General features: G+C 37.7%; 1 protein-coding gene across 5 annotated transcripts in view; it reads left to right on the forward strand.

Annotated features, from left to right (window-relative positions):
* The window catches only part of ctbp2l (C-terminal binding protein 2, like), a 164025-nt gene that overhangs the window by 93050 nt on the left and 52721 nt on the right, over positions 1-18254 (forward strand). The gene's annotated exons all lie outside the window — the stretch shown is intronic.

Consider the following 18254-nt stretch of genomic DNA (forward strand, 5'->3'; position numbering starts at 1 on the left):
ATTTGTATCAATAAAATGAAATACTTCTCCAGAGCAACTGTCAGTTTTTTCTAAGTTAAAAAATCTTCAGGCTTATTTTGCTCGTCTAGTTTTCCTTAAACAGGATGCAAAACAAAATCACCAGCTACTTTTAATGTTGTAAATATTGCACTCCCTGTTATTTTACTCTACACTCTCTCTTAATCAGGTGCTTAACTGACTGTAATCCAATTAGTCTAATAGGATAGACTGTTGTACAGGCTATTATAGGAATCCTTTTTTATAGACACCTAGTTGCCTGTTTGTGATGCATGAAATATTTGTTTACTTCAGTTGGCATACTTACTGTATGACAACAATCATGGAAAGTGAAGTCCGTGCTATTTCTTTTTTAAGGTTGTTGAGAACACTTATATTTTGCTTTTATTGGCTTGCAAAATAGTAAACATTTTTCTGCTTAATGTAATCTCTGCAAAGATGACCTTGAAAAGAAATCGCAATTTCGAACAGCATGACTAACTCAATGCTGTCTTTGTTGGTGTTGTTTAGCAGTGTGGCGGGTTTCCTAGAAATCATACTTCTTAAAGGGATTCGTGGATAGAAAGACTTGTAGGTCTTAAAAGATAAACGTTATTATGAGGTAAAATCATTTGATATTGAAACCCCTCTTGATGTTTTCGTTTTTATACAATTGGTAAAATTAGTTTAACTAGTAGGTCGCCATTGTTGTTGATGTCGTAGGGCGGTGACGTCACATGGTTACGCTGCCAGACTTCCAGAGTATGACTAGCGATATAAACATGTCATCTGTTCAACCCTGCTCGAGAGCAATATTAATGAGCATGACAGCACTGTCGATATTTCACAAAATGAGCAGCAAAAGCAAAATGAACAGGAAAGAATGGATGAGATGAGGCGAGAGTTGGAAAAAAAAACGGTGTTCTTCCAAAATCTGCTACATCGGCGAAATGTCCTACAAGAGGCGAGTTTAACACCCAAAGTGCTACCGTGCGCTTTCAGCTTGTTTTGTTCAGATGCAGATCAATTTTTTTTTTTTTGTAGTCGATAAATCTTTCAACTAGAGTTGTTCTGATCATGTTTTTTTTGCTCCTGATCCGATCCCGACCGTTTTAGTTTGAGTATCTGCCGATCCCGATATTGCCCGATCCGATAGCTTTTTTTTTTTTTTTGCTCCCGATTCAATTCCAATCATTCCCGATGATTTTTCCCGATCATATACTACTTTTTGGCAATGCATTAAGAAAAAAATGAATAAAACTCGGACGAATATATACATTCAACATACAGTACATAAGTACTGTATTTGTTTATTATGACAATAAATCCTCAAGATGGCATTTACATTATTAACATTCTTTCTGTGAGAGGGATCCATGGATAGAAAGACTTGTGACTATGTATATTGTGACTAAATATTGCCATCTAGTGTATTTGTTGAGCTTTCAGTAAATGATACTGTAGGCATGCCCAAATGCATGATGGGAGATGGGAGGAACCATGACTGTGCGTAGTGCTACCAGTTGATATATCTTCTCTGCGTTGGGAAATAACTTTAGTTGTTAAGAAAAAGATCAATTGTTACCTTGCTTCCCCACATTGCTTCTCATGATATTTCTAATCATAGGGAGAGGGATTGTAAGGCTTTAGCCAATTAAAAAAGAGGCTCCAAAGGCTGCCAAAATTCACTCTACTCATTTTACGCTGCCTTTTACCTCACTATATAGGTAAAATGTCGCCATTACAGATTGAGCACGGCAATGCATGAGTGGGTCCTGCAGCGCATGCATTAATTGCATTAAATATTTTAACGTGATATTTTTTTAAAAAATCAATTACCGCCGTTATTGGGATAAATTTGATAACCCTACCTTAAGCCTAAACTAAAGACTCTGGATGAGTGTAACATATTATGTCTGTAACGTAACGTTAAATACAATTAGAAAAACGATTTAATTAAAAAAAAAATATATATATATATATATTAAAAAAAGGCATGGCCGATATTTTTTTGCCGATTCCGATACTTTGAAAATGACGTGATCGGACCCGATCGCCGATCGATCGGGACATCTCTACTTTCAACCAATTAGTTCGAATAATCGAGTCATTGGATTAGAAACATTTAACACGTTGCAGAATAAATTTCAGGAGATCTAAAATAAAGGCTTGCTAAGATTGCACTTTCAAAAGAAAATTAAATGCAGATATAAAATACAATTACCCAGTGTTTCTTCAAACTATGCAGAATTGTACTTTCATTTAAAAATAAATTAAAATCCCTGACCATAGCCTCAAACAATGAGGCACATTTAATAAGACAAATCAGGAACATGGCTCATACAGAGATTTTATCACACTTTTACTTTGAACTGATGAGCGCATCCGTTGGATGTCTCGCCGCAGAGAAGAAATTGCAGTAACACTGGTAGTATTGGTCGATTGACAGTGACAAACTTCTTCATCACCCTGAGCGTCCACTGCGCGCTTAAAACATGGAGCCCTCCGTATTTCACAACATGTACTAAATATTATAGATTTTGAAATCAATGGCAATATTTTATCTGTTTCTGATAACATACAGTGGGGCAAATAAGTATTTAGTCAACCATCAATTGTGCAAGTTCTCCTACTTGAAAAGATTAGTGAGGCCTGTAATTGTCAACATGGGTAAACCTCAACCATGAGAGACAGGATGTGGAGAAAAAAAAACAGAAAATCACATTGTTTGATTTTTAAAGAATTTATTTCCAAATTAGACTGGAAAATAAGTATTTGGTCACCTACAAACAAGCAAGATTTCTGGCTGTCAAAGAGGTCTATCTTCTTCTAAAAAGGTCTAACGAGGCTCCACTCATTACCTGTAATAATGGCACCTGTTTTAACTCTTTATCAGTATAAAAGACCTGTCCACAACCTCAGTCAGTCACACTCCAAACTTCACTATGGTCAAGACCAAAGAGCTGTCGAAGGACACCAGAGACAAAATTATAGACCTGCACCAGGTTGGGAAGACTGAATCTGCAATAGGTAAAATGCTTGGTGTAAAGAAATCAACTGTGGGAGCAATTATTAGAAAATGGAAGACATACAAGACCACTGATAATCTCCCTCGATCTGGGGCTCCATGCACGATCTCACCCCGTGGCGTCAAAATGATAACAAGAACGGTGAGCAAAAATTCCAGAACCACATGGGGGGACCTAGTGAATGACCTACAGAGAGCTGGGACCACAGTAACAGAGGCTACTATCAGTAACACAATGCACCGCCAGGGACTCAAATCCTGCACTGCCAGACATGTCCCCCTGCTGAAGAAAGTACACGTCCAGGCCCGTCTGCGGTTCGCTAGAGAGCATTTGGATGATCCAGAAGAGGACTGGGAGAATGTGTTATGGTCAGATGAAGCCAAAATAGAACTTTTTGGTAGAAACACAAGTTCTTGTGTTTGGAAGAGAAAGAATACTAAATTGCATCCGAAGAACACCATACCCACTGTGAAGCATTGGGGTGGAATCACCATGCTTTGGGGCTGTTTTTCTGCAAAGGAACCAGGACAACTGATCTGTGTAAAGGAAAGAATGAATGGGGCCATGTATCGAGAGATTTTGAGTGAAAATCCCCTTCCATCAGCAAGGGCATTGAAGATGAGACCTGGCTGGGTCTTTCAGCATGACAATGATCCCAAACACACAGCCAGGGCAACAAAGGAGTGGTTTCATAAGAAGCATTTCAAGGTCCTGGAGTGGCCTAGCCAGTCTCCAGATCTCTACCCCTTAGAAAATCTGTGGAGGGAGTTGAAAGTCTGTGTTGCCCAACGACAGCCCCAAAACATCACTAATCTAGAGGAGATCTGCATGCAGGAATGGGCCATAATACCAGTAACAGTGTGTGAAAAGCTTGTGAAGAGTTACAGAAAACGTTTGGCCTCCGTTATTGCCAATAAAGGGTACATAACAAAGTATTGAGATGAACTTTTGGTATTGACAAAGTACTTATTTTCCACCATGATTCGCAAATAAATTCTTTAAAAATCAAACAATGTGATTTTCTGGGTTTTTTCCACATTCTCTCTCTCATGGTTGAGGTTTACCCATGTATACAATTACAGGCCTCTCTAATATTTTCAAGTGGGAGAACTTGCACAATTAGTGGTTGACTAAATACTTTATTTACCCCGCTGTATTTCAGTAAAAAACAATTGTGGTTTATTATAACCTTCTTTTCAGCCACTAAAGTTCACTTTAATAGTTCCCGGGCTGTTGATCGTGTTATAAATTAATGACTTTGAGAAAAATACTTAATTTCTTGTTGATGAAATCTGGGTGGAGTGAATTGCTTCTTACCAAGGTTATCGTAAATTTATTTATTTTTATGTTACCCTCGCTGCTCAACGAACTCATTTCCATGATACTGATATTTGTTGCTTCGGTAACTTCATCTGATAACGGTCGAGCCTCTCACACAGACAATCAGAAAGCATACTTCTTAATTGCTTGTTGCCAGGCAACCTCGGCTCTGGTGGCAATCAGAAGGTAGATAATCTTCACATTTAAGGAAAGTGGGGGGAAAAGGGACACTGGACTGTTTTTTTTCCTTCCCCTGCTCGGAGCTAGAGAAAATTGAGCGCAAATAATTACTTCTTTGTCGGCGTTTACTTCTCGAGGGATTTCTTTTTTCTCGCGCGGGGCTCTTGTTGGCTGGTGAAGAGCCTCTCGTCTCGCTTGCATGCCTCCTTTTTTCCCCTTTATGTTCAAACATGCGTATTGAAGAGCTGCAACGTACTGTTCCTGTGACAATGACTGATTAAATCGGTAGACCTTACTTCCATTACTTTTGTGCATGTTTCTCACACACGGCGACTGAACCAGGCAAGGCTCAAGATACGTTTGCTGTCGGACTCGACTGCCAAAGACTCATTCTTGGTTTTGCTTTTGATACAGTTGTCGAGTTGCCGATCTTGTACAAGACATGTTTTGAAGAACTTAGTCTAATCTTGGATTTAACTCTCTAAGACTTAACTATTGGTTTTGGTCTTAATCTTGATTCTCAAAAGTCTTGATCTTGACTTGGACTGAGTGATTTCTAATTCTAGGCAAGTTTGGTCTTTATCTTGGTCTCGGCGCAGTTGTCGAGGTGTCACTTGTCTTGGTATAAAACACATTTTGAAGATCTTAGTCAGGTGCTAAACCTCCAAAGACTAGGCATTGACTTTCAAAAGTCTTGATCTTGACTTGGTGTTAGTAATTTCTGATTCAAGACAAGTACTTGTCTGTTATCGATATCAATCTTGACCCACATGTCGAGGCATCCCTGGTGTTGGTTTCAAACATTTTTTGGAGTGTCTTATTCTGTTCTCGGACTCAACTTCCAAAGACAGTCTTGTTCTCCGTCTCAATCTTGACTCTCAAAAGTCTTTATCAAGACTTGGTCTGAGTGATTTCTGATTCCAGGCAAGCATATATCTGGATTCGATCTTGGTTTCAGCGAAGTTGACAAAATATCACTGGTACAAGACTCATTTTGTCTGGTGCTTAACCTCCAAAGACTTGGTATTGACTTTCAAAAGTCTTGATGTTGACTTGGCGTTAGAGATTTCTGATTCCAGACCAGCACTTATTTGTTCTTGATCTCACTCTTGACGCACATATGGAGGTGTCACTCGTCTTGGTTTTTTGAGGGTCTGCTTCTGTCCTTGGACTCAACTTCACCAGACAGTCTTGTTCTCGGTCTCGATCTTGACTCTCAAAATTCTTGATCTTGACTTGGTATGACTAATTCTTGATTCTAGGCAAGTATTTATCAGTGGTCGATCTTGGTCTCGACGCAGTTGTCGAGGTGTCACTGGTACAAGACAGATTTTGAAGATCTTGGTCTGGTGCTCAACCTCCAAAGACTTGGTATTGACTTTCAAACGTCTTGATCTTGACATAGTGTTAGTGATTTCTGATTCCAGACAAGTTCTTATCTGTTCTCGATCTTGCTCTTGACGCACATGTGGAGGCATCCCTGGTCTTGGTTTGAAGCACATTTTGAGGGTTTTCTTCTGTTCTCTGACTCAACTTCCAAAGACAGTCTTGTTCTCGGCGTTGATCTTGACTTGGTCTGAGTGGTTTTTGATTCTAGGCAAGTATTTATCTGGACTCGATCTTAGTCTCGGCGCAGTTGGCGAGGTATCACTGGTACAAGACGCATTTTGAAGATCTTAGTCTGGTGCTCAACCTCCAAAGACTTGGTATTGACTTTTAAAAGTCTTGATCTTGACATGGTGTTAGTGATTTGTGATTCCAGACAAGTACTTACCTGTTCTTGATCTCGCTCTTGACGCAAATGTGGAGGCGTCCCTGGTCTTGGTATAAAACACATTTTGAAACTCTTCTTCTGTCTCGGACTCAACTTCCACTTCTTGTTCTCAATTTCTATCTTGACTCTCAAAAGTCTTGATCTTGACTTGGTCTGAGGGATTTTTGATTCTAGGCAAGTATTTATCTGGACTCGATCTTGGTTTCAGCGAAGTTAACGAGATATCACTGGTACAAGACGCATTTTGTCTGTTGCTCAACCTCCGAAGACTTGGTATTGACTTCCAAAAGTCTTGATGTTGACTTGGTGTCAGTGATTTCTGATTCCAGGCAAGCACTTATTTGTTCTTTAACTCACTCTTGACGCACATATGGAGGCGTCACTCGTCTTGGTTTAAAACACATTTTAAGGGTCTTCTTCTGTTCTTGGACTCAACTTCCAAAGACAGTCTTGTTCTCGGTCTCAATCTGGACTCTCAAAATTCTTGATCTTGACTTGGACTGAGTGATTCTTGATTCTAGGCAAGTATTTATCTGCAGTCGATCTTGGTCTCGACGCAGTTGTCGAGGTGTCACTGTTAAAAGACACAATTTGAAGATCTTGGTCTGGTATTTAACCAAAGACTTCACTATCAGTTGACTAGACAGCTCTTACAGACATTGCGCCACGGCTTCCCATAGGGGACAGGGCCAGGCAGAGCAATGTGGAAGCTTTCACTGCGATAAACTCAAACACGCGCTACGTTCTAATGCCAGATTTAGGTGGAAACAGGACGAAAGTTTTAGTGCATACAACCAGGCAGGAGTGTCTCAAATGATTTAGTTGAGGATTCAGGGGAATTATTATATAAAACATCATGTATGCATTTTGAAATGTTGTGAAAAAACCAAGAATCTAAACTCTTTTACTCTTTTATTCTATAGAAATTCCGGGATTTACGCATTTATTTACAGGAATTTTAAACTTAAAAAGCTCTTTTGTGTGATGGCCGCCATGTTGGATTTTGCATCCATACACAATAAAATAACTTTACATTCAAATCATCAGGTAATTTTCGGCCAATTGCCCTTTTTTGGCAAAAAAAAAACAGTAATTTAGACATTTCTGCATCCATAAAAAAAGAAGGCTTTTACATGTTTTATTTTATGTAACGTTTTACTCTAAAAATGACGAGGGGTGATTATCTCTTAAAATAGCGTAAAATATGAGAATTTTATAGCCATTTTAAGTTTTTTTTTATACTTCTATAAAAATAATTAATCGGGACGTTATTAGGGAACGACTTTTAAAAAAATTTGATGCCACTGGAGACTCAAATATGTCTAAGGGAGGTGCATGTTTGGTTTTAGGTCACTAGCGACTTTGGTTTTGAAAATATTTGAATTTTAAGTTTTTGAAAATAAGCACTGCGCCCCGTTTCCCGTCAACTGATAGTGACGTCTGTGGCTCTACCTCCAAAGACTTGGCATTGACTTCCAACAGTATTAATCCTGACTTGGTCTGAGTAATTTCTGATTCCAGACAAGTACTTATCTGTTCTCGATCAAGGCTTTGATGCACATACAGAGGCATTCCTGGTCTTCTACTTTTCTCGGACTCAACTTCCAAAGACAGTCTTGTTCTCAGTCTGTCTCGACTTGAAAAAGTCTTGATCTTGACTTAGTGTCAATGATTTAGAATAGTGCTGCAACGATTAATCAATTAACTCGAGTATTCGATTAGAAGAAAATATTCAAATTCAATTTTGTTGCTTCAAGTAATCGTATAATTAAAGTGCCGTTGTAATGGTTTATTTTGAAAGGGTTTACATTTAGTTTATTCCTTAGTGTAGATACTTTGCCCTCTGGTCTGCCTCATATCACATGGCTGAATCCATCTGCTCCCTGTTAAGACCAACGTAAACTAAGTTTTTGTTTGGGCTAATGATTTTTAATGCATTCGTAATTTAGTTTATATTTAGCCGTTTTTTTGTGGGAATATGAGTCTGAACCATTTGTTAAGAGCATTGGAGAAAAAAAGTTAGCATTTTTTAGCATTTAAGCTAGCGGACTTTTGCTGTGTAAGTTAGCCAATTGTTCTTTTGTTATACATAGATCCTCATTTATTCATTTTTTTATACCATTTGAGGCTCAGCTATTTTAATTTTTCATGTTCCTTTTCCGATGACTCGATTATTCGAACTAACTAGTTTGTCGATTAATCGACTACTAAAACAATCGATAGCTGCAGCCCTAATTTAGAATTTCAGGTACAATGGATTTGGGGTGTATTGATTTTAGGGCTGCAGCTATCGAATATTTTAGTAATCGAGTAATCGAATGAAATTTCTATCGATTAATCGAGTAATCGGATAAAACATTTTTTTTTTGATAAAGAGCAATTATAAATATACATGAGAAAAAAACATTTAATCCAATATTGAACCATTTTCAGTCAATCAGTCTTTATTTTCGATGTACATTGTTGAAAACAGCAAACAATTGCATCTTAGATGTGACTAGAAAAAAAAATTCACTGCTTTCACTCAAAAAACCTCTAGATCTTATTTAAAAAAAAAAAAAAATTCTTACCCAAAAATGTAATTACGCTTGATAACACACATCACTTGAAAGCTACGTGTTACAATTTAATTTCCATTTGTGTCAAGCTTTTTTTAAGTTAAGTTTTAAGTTAGTCTAAACTGTAAGTACTGATAGGATTTTGAGTTTTTGCAGTGTTCAAAATAAATGTATGATACCTGCTGTATTGGAGCAAATTAGGGACTAGTGCTACTTGGTGTTTTATTCAGCAATGACTACTGAGCTAAAACTGACAGTTAGCTTTATTATGTTTGTTTTACACCCTCATCGCTCTACAGCGCTTTGTTTTTACAGATTAAATAAAGCCTGTATGTAAAACACGTTAGCCACGCATTGACACTGGTCATAATCAATAGAAACCTAGCCCTCCGAAGGGCTAACGTTACGTGTGTGAGTGACAGTAACGTTGAATTTATTAGCGCTGGGAAGTCTACTGCTTAAAGATGGCGGCTCTTTACTAACGCTGCCCAGACGCGGCCGAGTGTGTCATTTCGCATCTAGTTCTAAATGCATGCGATATCTAAGAGACGGATCGGACACTACCTGCTACCACATTAGCATCATGCGGGAAGAGTTTTTAGCAACGTCGGCGTAGTTTGTAGCGGCTGTAGGCTGCAGTAAGGTTTTTTTTTTTTAATTGCTTCTTCCTCTACGCTAGTGACGTCAGCGCGTTGTCCCGCATGAAAAGTAGTCCGGGCAAAACGTGATGCTTAGAGCTGGCAAAATTAGCGATTCCTCGAGGTGAATAAAATTACTCGGATCAGTTTTTAAACTCGAGTTACTCGAGTTGCTCGAGTATTCGTTTCAGCTCTAATTGATTTACAATCAGTGAGCAGTGTTTCCCATAGGATTTTTTGAAACTGTGGTGGTGGGCTGCATCGGAGTCGGACAGCCTCACCATGTCGTGCCACGGCGAATTTTTTTTTTTTTCCTTCATTATTTTTTTCCCCCAGGAAGAACCATAACAAAGATATATTTGAAATATTTCATTAGCTAGGCTAATGTTATAGCTCTCAGCTACGGCACATGTATGTAAGATGCGTAGCTGATTACAGCTACGTTACCCGATGTAAGAATGCGACTTTTTTTCTCGTAGCAATAGTACGACTTACATCTCGTAGTGACTCAGGGTTGGCAACCCAAACTGTTGAAAGAGCCATATTTGACCCCCCATATTTGGTATGAAAGTCATTTTTCGAGTGTCCCAGAGCTTGCGAAATGGGGGGGGGGGGCATTTATCAAAGTTTCGTCAGCCGTAATTGTCTGAAGTTGGCGCGCCGGTGTTGTGCCGAAAAATAGCCACTCCACGCGAAATGTACCCCCTGACGGGAGCGCCCACACGTCACTCGTGCAAACAGCCTTTTCTTACCAATCGATGGACACGGAAACGACGTTCTTGTACCGTGAATATGTATCATTTTACTCTGCTTGAACTAATAAATATTTTACTGTGACCAACGCTCTGAAAATAGAGCAAGGCTTTATTTTGGGCCCCGCCTCTCCGCGCAAGTTCAATCAAAGTTTGCTTTCCGTCCAAGACGGCCGTCCACCGCTCACTTTCGCCGAAAAGTCCGATCCAAACTATTGTAATGCCCCGGATATGGGGAAGAAGGAGAGAAGTCTGTATTTGCTTACCCACTTGATTGTGGTAACAATAATACAGAAAAACAATAACAAAATAACAGCGTGCTGCTAAGACATGCGACCGCTATCTCTCGCTATCTCGCTCGTTCTCCCATTCTTCCTACTCGTTCCCCTTGCGTCTCTTAAATAAATAAATAAATAAAATACTACTCTAAAAAGCTACTCTACTACCCGCGCGTGCTGTCGCGGGTAGTACAGTGGAGTGGGCTACAGCTGTGTAATCGGCTGACTGACGCATCTGATTATTATCTTACTTTTTTTTCGGCGGGGGGGCAAACGAGACTGTGGCGGGCCCAAACGAGACTGTGGCGGGCCGCCACAGTCTCGTTCATTTGTGGGAAACACTGGTGAGTTAAAACATCTAGCATTTGTTTTACATTTAAAAAAAAAAAAACAAGAAGCACATTATGTCTCATTTAAGAAATGTGACTGTTCAACTACAGTAGATAAAGTTTTATGGTGGTGGGAGGGTTCTCCGTCCGGGCGCTGTCTTGGTTGGCTAAGCGGTGTTAATAATGGCATTAAACACTAGAGTCCAGCTTAGTCGCGACAGTTACCTTCTTCCCATCCAAAGTAGGGAGAGCACACCTTTGCCATGGAGTTGTCCATCAGCGGCGTCCCGCAGAGCAGTAACGCAGGTGGGTGGCTTCCACGTCATGTGACGCCAACTAGGTGTGTAATTGGCTTAATGGAGGCGGTGAATCGCGTGTGGTCACGTGGGTTTCCTACAGGAGATAATCCACTGAGAGTCTTCATCTGGGCTTTTCTTAGCCGGAGTATTAGCGGGCGGTGTGTTCATAGGGTGGGGCTTCATAAGTGGGAATTTTTTCGCCTCGTAGCCATACGGGAAGTATCAACCAACGGCTTTTTGACTCTGCGCCCAGGTGTTATTTCAAACTTCCTGGGACATTTGTCAAAACATGGCATATCCTTTTAGGAAAAAAAAATATCTGGAATCTGTCAACGTTGCCTCTGACAGTTACATAACCCAGCATGAAAGTACCGTCAGGAGGGTTAGAATGGCATTTTAATTTTTGTATGTTAAACTGGGACTGCAAGGTGACCTCACAGTTCTAAGGTTGCGCGTTCAAATTTTGCCTCGGATCTCACTGTATGGAGTTTGAATGTTTTCTCGAACCTTTTGTGGATCTTTTTCTGATACTCTGGCTTCCTCCCACATCTGATAAAACATCAGACTTTCGATCGCTGTAGACCTTGATAAAAGGTTGCGCCGCAGATTGTCACATTGTACAAAAACAAGCGACTCACACATAGTGGATCCCTCCCCCAGAGCATTGCTCATGTTCACAGGGGGATTAATGACTTGCTGGCCAACCCCAAGCAGCAAATGAGGAACAGCTTTCCGACCACTGCTCGTCACAGTTTAGTGTGCAAGAAGTTTTTTGATGTGACACATTTCATAGGGGAAGGCAGTCATTATTTTTTACTTTTTTACAGTATATCAGGGCTGCAGCTATCGATTATTTGGGTAATCGATTAAGCTGTCGATTAGCTAGTTAGATTAATCGGATTACTAACATATCATGCATTGGAGAATAAATTTAATAATAATAATTAAAGTCAAAATTCATTCATTTCTTCATTTGCTGTTCAAGTTGTTTCATGTTTAATTGCTTGTTATATTTGATAACACTTTATTGGACAGTAGCGTCATAAAACTGTTATAACACCATCATAATTATGAAATGACACTGCCATGAGCATTAATGAATGAATATGACAAATGTCATTTTGTGTCATTTGGCAAATTATCCCATTTTTGAACTGATGTAAAAGATTCGAGCTAGACAAAAAGAGTTAGTGGCATAATTTGCTGGATGACACTTAATGACATCTGTTATCAGCATTCATTAATGCCCATTATAGTATTATGTCATAATTATGACGGTCTTATGGCAGTGTTATGACACTGTTGTCAAATAAAATGTTACCTACTAACCCAAATGAATCAACAAGTAAGCCGCACCGGACTATAAACCGCAGGATTCGAAATGAGGGGGGAAAAGTAGCGGCTTATAGTCCGAAAATTACGGTATTCAAAATCTATTCATATCATCTATGTGGTGCTGCAACTATTAATCGATTAACTCGAGTATTCGTTTAATTAAGTAGCGTTGTAATGGTTTGTTTTGAAAGTGTTTGCATTTAGTTTTATTGATTTGGGTGGATACACTGGCCTCTAGTGGCAACAGTGAATATAACATAACTCATTTCACATGGCTGAATCCACCTGCTCCCTGTTAAGGCCAACATAAGCGTTTGTTTGAGCTAATGTTTTAAATGCATTAATAATTTAGTTTATAGGTATATTTAGCTGTTTTTTGTGGGAATATGTGTTTGAACCATTTAAGAGTAGGGTTGTTCCGATCCTGTTTTTTTGCTCCTGATCCGATCCCGATCGTTTTAGTTTGAGTATCTGCCGATCCCGATATTTCCCGATCCGATTGCTTTTTTTTGCTCCCGATTCAATTCCAATCATTCCCGATAATTTTTCCCGATCATATACATTTTGTCAATGCATTGAGAAAAAAATGAGTAAAACTCGGACGAATATATACATTCAACATACAGTACATAAGTACTGTATTTGTTTATTATGACAATAAATCCTCAAGATGGCATTTACATTATTAACATTCTTTCTGTGAGAGGGATCCACGGATAGAAAGACTTGTAATTCTTAAAGGATGAACGTGACTTTGTATATTGTGACTAAATATTGCCATCTAGTGTATTTGTTGAGCTTTCAGTAAATGATACTGTAACCATTTAACTGTTCTGCCCAAATGCATGATGGGAAGTGCAACCATGACTGTGCGTAGTGGCACCAATTGATATATCTTCTCTGCGTTGGGAAGTAACATAGGGTGTTAAGGAAAAGATCAACCATTACCGTTCATCCCCACATTGCTTCCCACGATATTTCTAATTGTTGAGAGAGGGATTTTAAGGCTTTAGCCAATTAAAAAGAGGCTCCAAAGACTTCCAAAATTCTCTCTACTCATTTTACGCAGCCTGTTAGCTCTATATGTAGGTAAAACGGTGCCATTACAGATTGAACGCGACAATGCGTGAGTGGGTCATGCAGCGCATGCGTTAATTGCATGAAATATTTTAACGTGATTAATTTTATAAAAATTAATTTCCGCCGTTTACGCGATAAATTTGATAGCCCTACTTTAAGCCTAAAGTAAAGACTCTGGATGAATGTAAGACATTTTGTCTGTAACTTTAAATACAATTAGAAAATGATTTAATTAAAAAAAATATATATATTTTTTTAAAAAAGGGATTACCGATATTTTTTTGCCGATTCCGAAACTTTGAAAATGACGTGATCGGACCCGATCGATCGGCATCATCCCGATCGATCGGGACATCTTTAGTGAAGAGCATTGTAAAAAAACAAAAAAACAGCATTTTATAGCATTTAAGCTAGCGGACTGAGGTATTTTAATTTTTTTATGTTCTTTATCTAATTATTCGAACTAACTAGTTCATGACCACTAAAATAATCGATCGATCTGTAAATGTCCACAAAAGACTGGCCGTGAATGCTCTGGTTTCAGTGCCATTGACGGTGCTAGACGTCCAATCCAGTCAAAATTTGATGGACGTCTAGCACCGTCAGTGGCATTCAGTGATAATTTAAAACGGTGACACATTTTTAAAATAAAATGATATATCGATTCTTGGTGGGAGCATATCGATAACCTTTTGGGCTACAAAGTATCGCGATATATCACCTTTTCAATATATTGTCACACCCCTAATTTCACAGCTTTCTTCCAGTCCGTACCTACCTCCATTTCACATTATCACTGTGCTTGCCAAATGGCAACAGCTGCAAAAACACGACTACCTCTGCACACCTCCTCCTCATTTCTTTTTCTTTCTTTCTTTTTTTTTTTTTTTTTTTTTTGAGTATCTCCCCCTCCCCCTCTCTCTTTCTTCCTCTCTTTTTCTCAGTTGTGGGCAGGTCACCCTGAATTATTCATCAGTGTGAAATGAAAAAGCTCATGGATATTGAATATCCTCTCTGAAGTGTTGGCCAACCTTGTGTGTTTTATTCACAACCCCCCTCTCTTGCTCTGTATGAAATAATAGTAGGGGGAAAAAAGTGGAAAGAGTAGCGTATCTCACTGCCGGGCTTTTTCAAAGATTTAATGATCACTTTACCTGCTGCACATATTTACCTTGGTCTCTTTGCCAGCGCGCGTTGAAAAAGGTGGACATGAAAAGAATAAAAATGGTTGCTTAGCTTTGATGCAATGCGCTCCTTCATGATTGCTGTGGTTCTAGTTGTATCGACCTTCCCTTTAATTTTTTTTGCTGAAAATCTTAGTTGTAATTAGGGGTGGGAACCTCTGGGTACCTCACAATACGATACGATTTGCAATACAAGGCTCACAATAACGATTATCTAACAATATGGCAATGTAACAATTAAGAACTAACACTTCGGTTCTCCCGGAACCGTTCGAATTATTTTATTTCGATTCCAAGTTTTGATGCCCGACCGCCGACCGGAAAAAATAGCTGCCGAATACCACGAAGAAGAAGCCACATGAAGGCTAGCTTCTTTATGACCAAATCATATGCAGTGGCTAATTTAGCTTAGCACAAAAGAGTGTTGCTTTGCTTCACATAAATGACAACAAAGTAACAGACTCAACACACCGAAATGATATCAGACCCTCTGTTAAAACGTGCAAACTCACAAATTTTGTTTTATCAAGGGTTCCCAACGATGTGTAGTACAGAGGAGATGTGTAGCATCTCTACACCTCAAGGATTCTTTTCCAACTAAGGTAATAAGTTCTTTTTGCCTGCTGCTTCCAGTAAGTCACCACTAAGGGAAGCTAAGCGCACATAGCAAAACCTAAGAAAAACTGTAGAGTCCGGAGTTACAATAGTGACATCTTGTGTAGATGAACAATATATCAGTTTAGAAAGAAATCAAACTAACTAACTTGTAGAAATACCAACGAAAGCAAACGATGCGATACAATAAATGCCTGCAGCATAAGACATTTCAAAACATAGGCAAAAGAACATGTGTAAATGTTTTTCTCTGTGAGCTTTTGAAAAAATAAACATCTTTGTGAAAGGGCACTCCGGTGGAAAGAAATTTCATCATATTTAAGTTCAAAGACTGATATTTATATACAAGTTAAAAATAGCCCTGTGAGAAATTCATAGCAAAGTTAATTGAAAGTTCATATAATTTAAAAAGTAAACGAGAAGTTAATTTTACAAAATTAGTAAAAATTAACATAAACTAATTAATTATTATAAACTATGCAATTTTTTTTACCCTGCCATTTAAAAGAATCGGAATCATTTGGAACCAGAGTCGAAACATGGAATCGAAATCGGAACCGTTCAAATTCAAACGATGTTCAACCTTAATCATGACGCAAAGATGTTGATTAGCATTTACATTAAGCTAGTGGAATTCAAGGCTAGTTTCTGCGGTTGTTTTAAATAAACAACGTTTGTTTTAGGCTTCATTTGACTATAAATGTGCTGATAAATATTTTGACGTCTCTTATTTAAAAAAAAAAAAAAAAAAAAAAAAAAAAAAAAAAAAAGACGTCACTTGTAATGCTTATTGTGAAGCGAGTTACATTTAGTGCTACCATACAATGCTCATACCTTCACCTGCCCATATTTTGGCTAGCAAATACTACATATAACTTCTCAGTGGTAAATATTATCAGATTTCTACATTATATTTTTTGTTAAGTCAAAGTGAGACATGAACAAAAGTCTGCTTTTACTTTGGAAAACATAAATTCACATTTTTGCCAATTTTCGGACAATACACACCACACCGCCACCACCACCACAACCACGAGAACCGAACTCTTCAGCGCTGACGAGTTCGGGTGGGGTGGTTAGCTACACCAAGCTAACCGTCATATGCTATTTTTTAGCCACAACTGGATTAATTACCTTATCACTATTCGCCCCTCACATAACCGCTGGAAACAGAAATGTTGTTTAATCAGTCTGCAGGTGACCGGGAGATTGATTTTTGATTCAATGATGATTTTACAACACTGTTCGGGTGTGCGTTGGTCCTCACGGGAAATGCAGTCTTCCTTAAAGCAAAACACTACTGCTCTTGTCCACAGGCGTCGCTAAAAACGACCAAACTGAAAAGTTGCAAAGTGTTGCTTTAAATAAATGAATAAATTAGTTTCCAACGAATTTGATAATCAACACAGTTAAAGGAAATAGTCATCCAGTTTGTCTTCATTGCTACTTAAAACATACCGAAAACAACTTCAAGATAAATGTTGAAAGTGAAGTGACATTTATTCGATTAATTGTTTAATAAATCATCCAATCAATAACTGTGAAAATAAATGTTAGTCACAGCCCTACTTTGAACGCACCTAAATTGGAAGGAAATTTTTTTTTTTTAACTCAGTTTGTTTTCATTATTTAAAAAAGTATTTAAAAAAAAAAAAAAAAAAAAAAACGGTTCTACGGTTCGAATTATGCAGTTTTAAATTGAGCATTACAGATGTTCATTCTAGTATTTTTTTGTCCTAAAAATACATTGCTGATAATTATTTTTTCATGTGCTTATATCACTCAAATATGTACAACAAGTTAAAAAAATGCAATCATAGGCGGAGTTTGACTTTTGGTGCAGGGGGGGCACAAGATGTTGATGACCCTGAAACGCAGTGTCAGCAATTAAATTAACTTACAAGAATATTTATAATAATAATAAGTTGAAAATGAGCGTTTTTTGTCTCCCATTATTCTTGAGGGGATTCTAAGGCTGGCAGGCTGCTGGCAGGAAAGCTATACTTTTTGCCAAGATCGTCATCCATTGAATATTGTACGCCCGCCGGTGTAGTTACCTCAGTCAAAAATTGTATCCCCTGGGCGGAGCCATATGGAGGTAGATTTGTGTCTTTATTATTCGATCAAAAAATAAAAAATGCTTCAATCAAAACAAAAAGTTGCCTCAATCAAAATATATATTTTCAATAAAAAAGTTAACTCAATCAAAAAAAATGTGTTTGAATGCAAAATTAAATTTGAAACCCCCAAAAAATGCAAATTTGAAAGCTATTTTTATTTAATTTTTTTCCTTTTTTTTAAGTCTTTTTTTTTTTTTTTTTTTTTTTTTTTTTGGTGGATTGAAACAACTTTTTTTGATTGAAGTAATGTTGTTTTGTGCCACTATTTGACTAGGACATTTGTGTCTTTATTATTCAATCAAAAAATTAAATTGCTTCATACAAAAAAAAATATTTTCAAAAGAAAAATCAGTTCAATCAAAAAAAAAAACAAAAAAAACATTTCAATCATATAAAAAAAGTTTTTGAATGTGAAAAAAAAATATTTGAGGCCCAAAAATTTGCATTTGAACACTTAATTTTTCATTTAAAAAGTTTGATTTTAGCAATCCTTTTTATGTTTGGGCCATATTATTATTATGGGTAGGACATTTGTGTCTCCCAAAAAGTTGCTTCAATCAAAAACATTAAAAAATTTTTTTTTAAATAATATGCAAAGCAAATGACCGTCTAAGGTGCTAGTCACATGATCTGTTCAAAAAATAATTTTGACCCATTATAAAAACATCTTTTTTTGTTCATTTCATTCATTTTTGTTGTTTGTTTTCTTGCTTTACAACTTTTATATATATATATATATATATATATATATATATATATATAGGAA

Source organism: Corythoichthys intestinalis, chromosome 21 (genome assembly GCF_030265065.1).
Source record: "Corythoichthys intestinalis isolate RoL2023-P3 chromosome 21, ASM3026506v1, whole genome shotgun sequence".
NCBI classification, from domain to species: Eukaryota; Metazoa; Chordata; class Actinopteri; order Syngnathiformes; family Syngnathidae; genus Corythoichthys; species Corythoichthys intestinalis.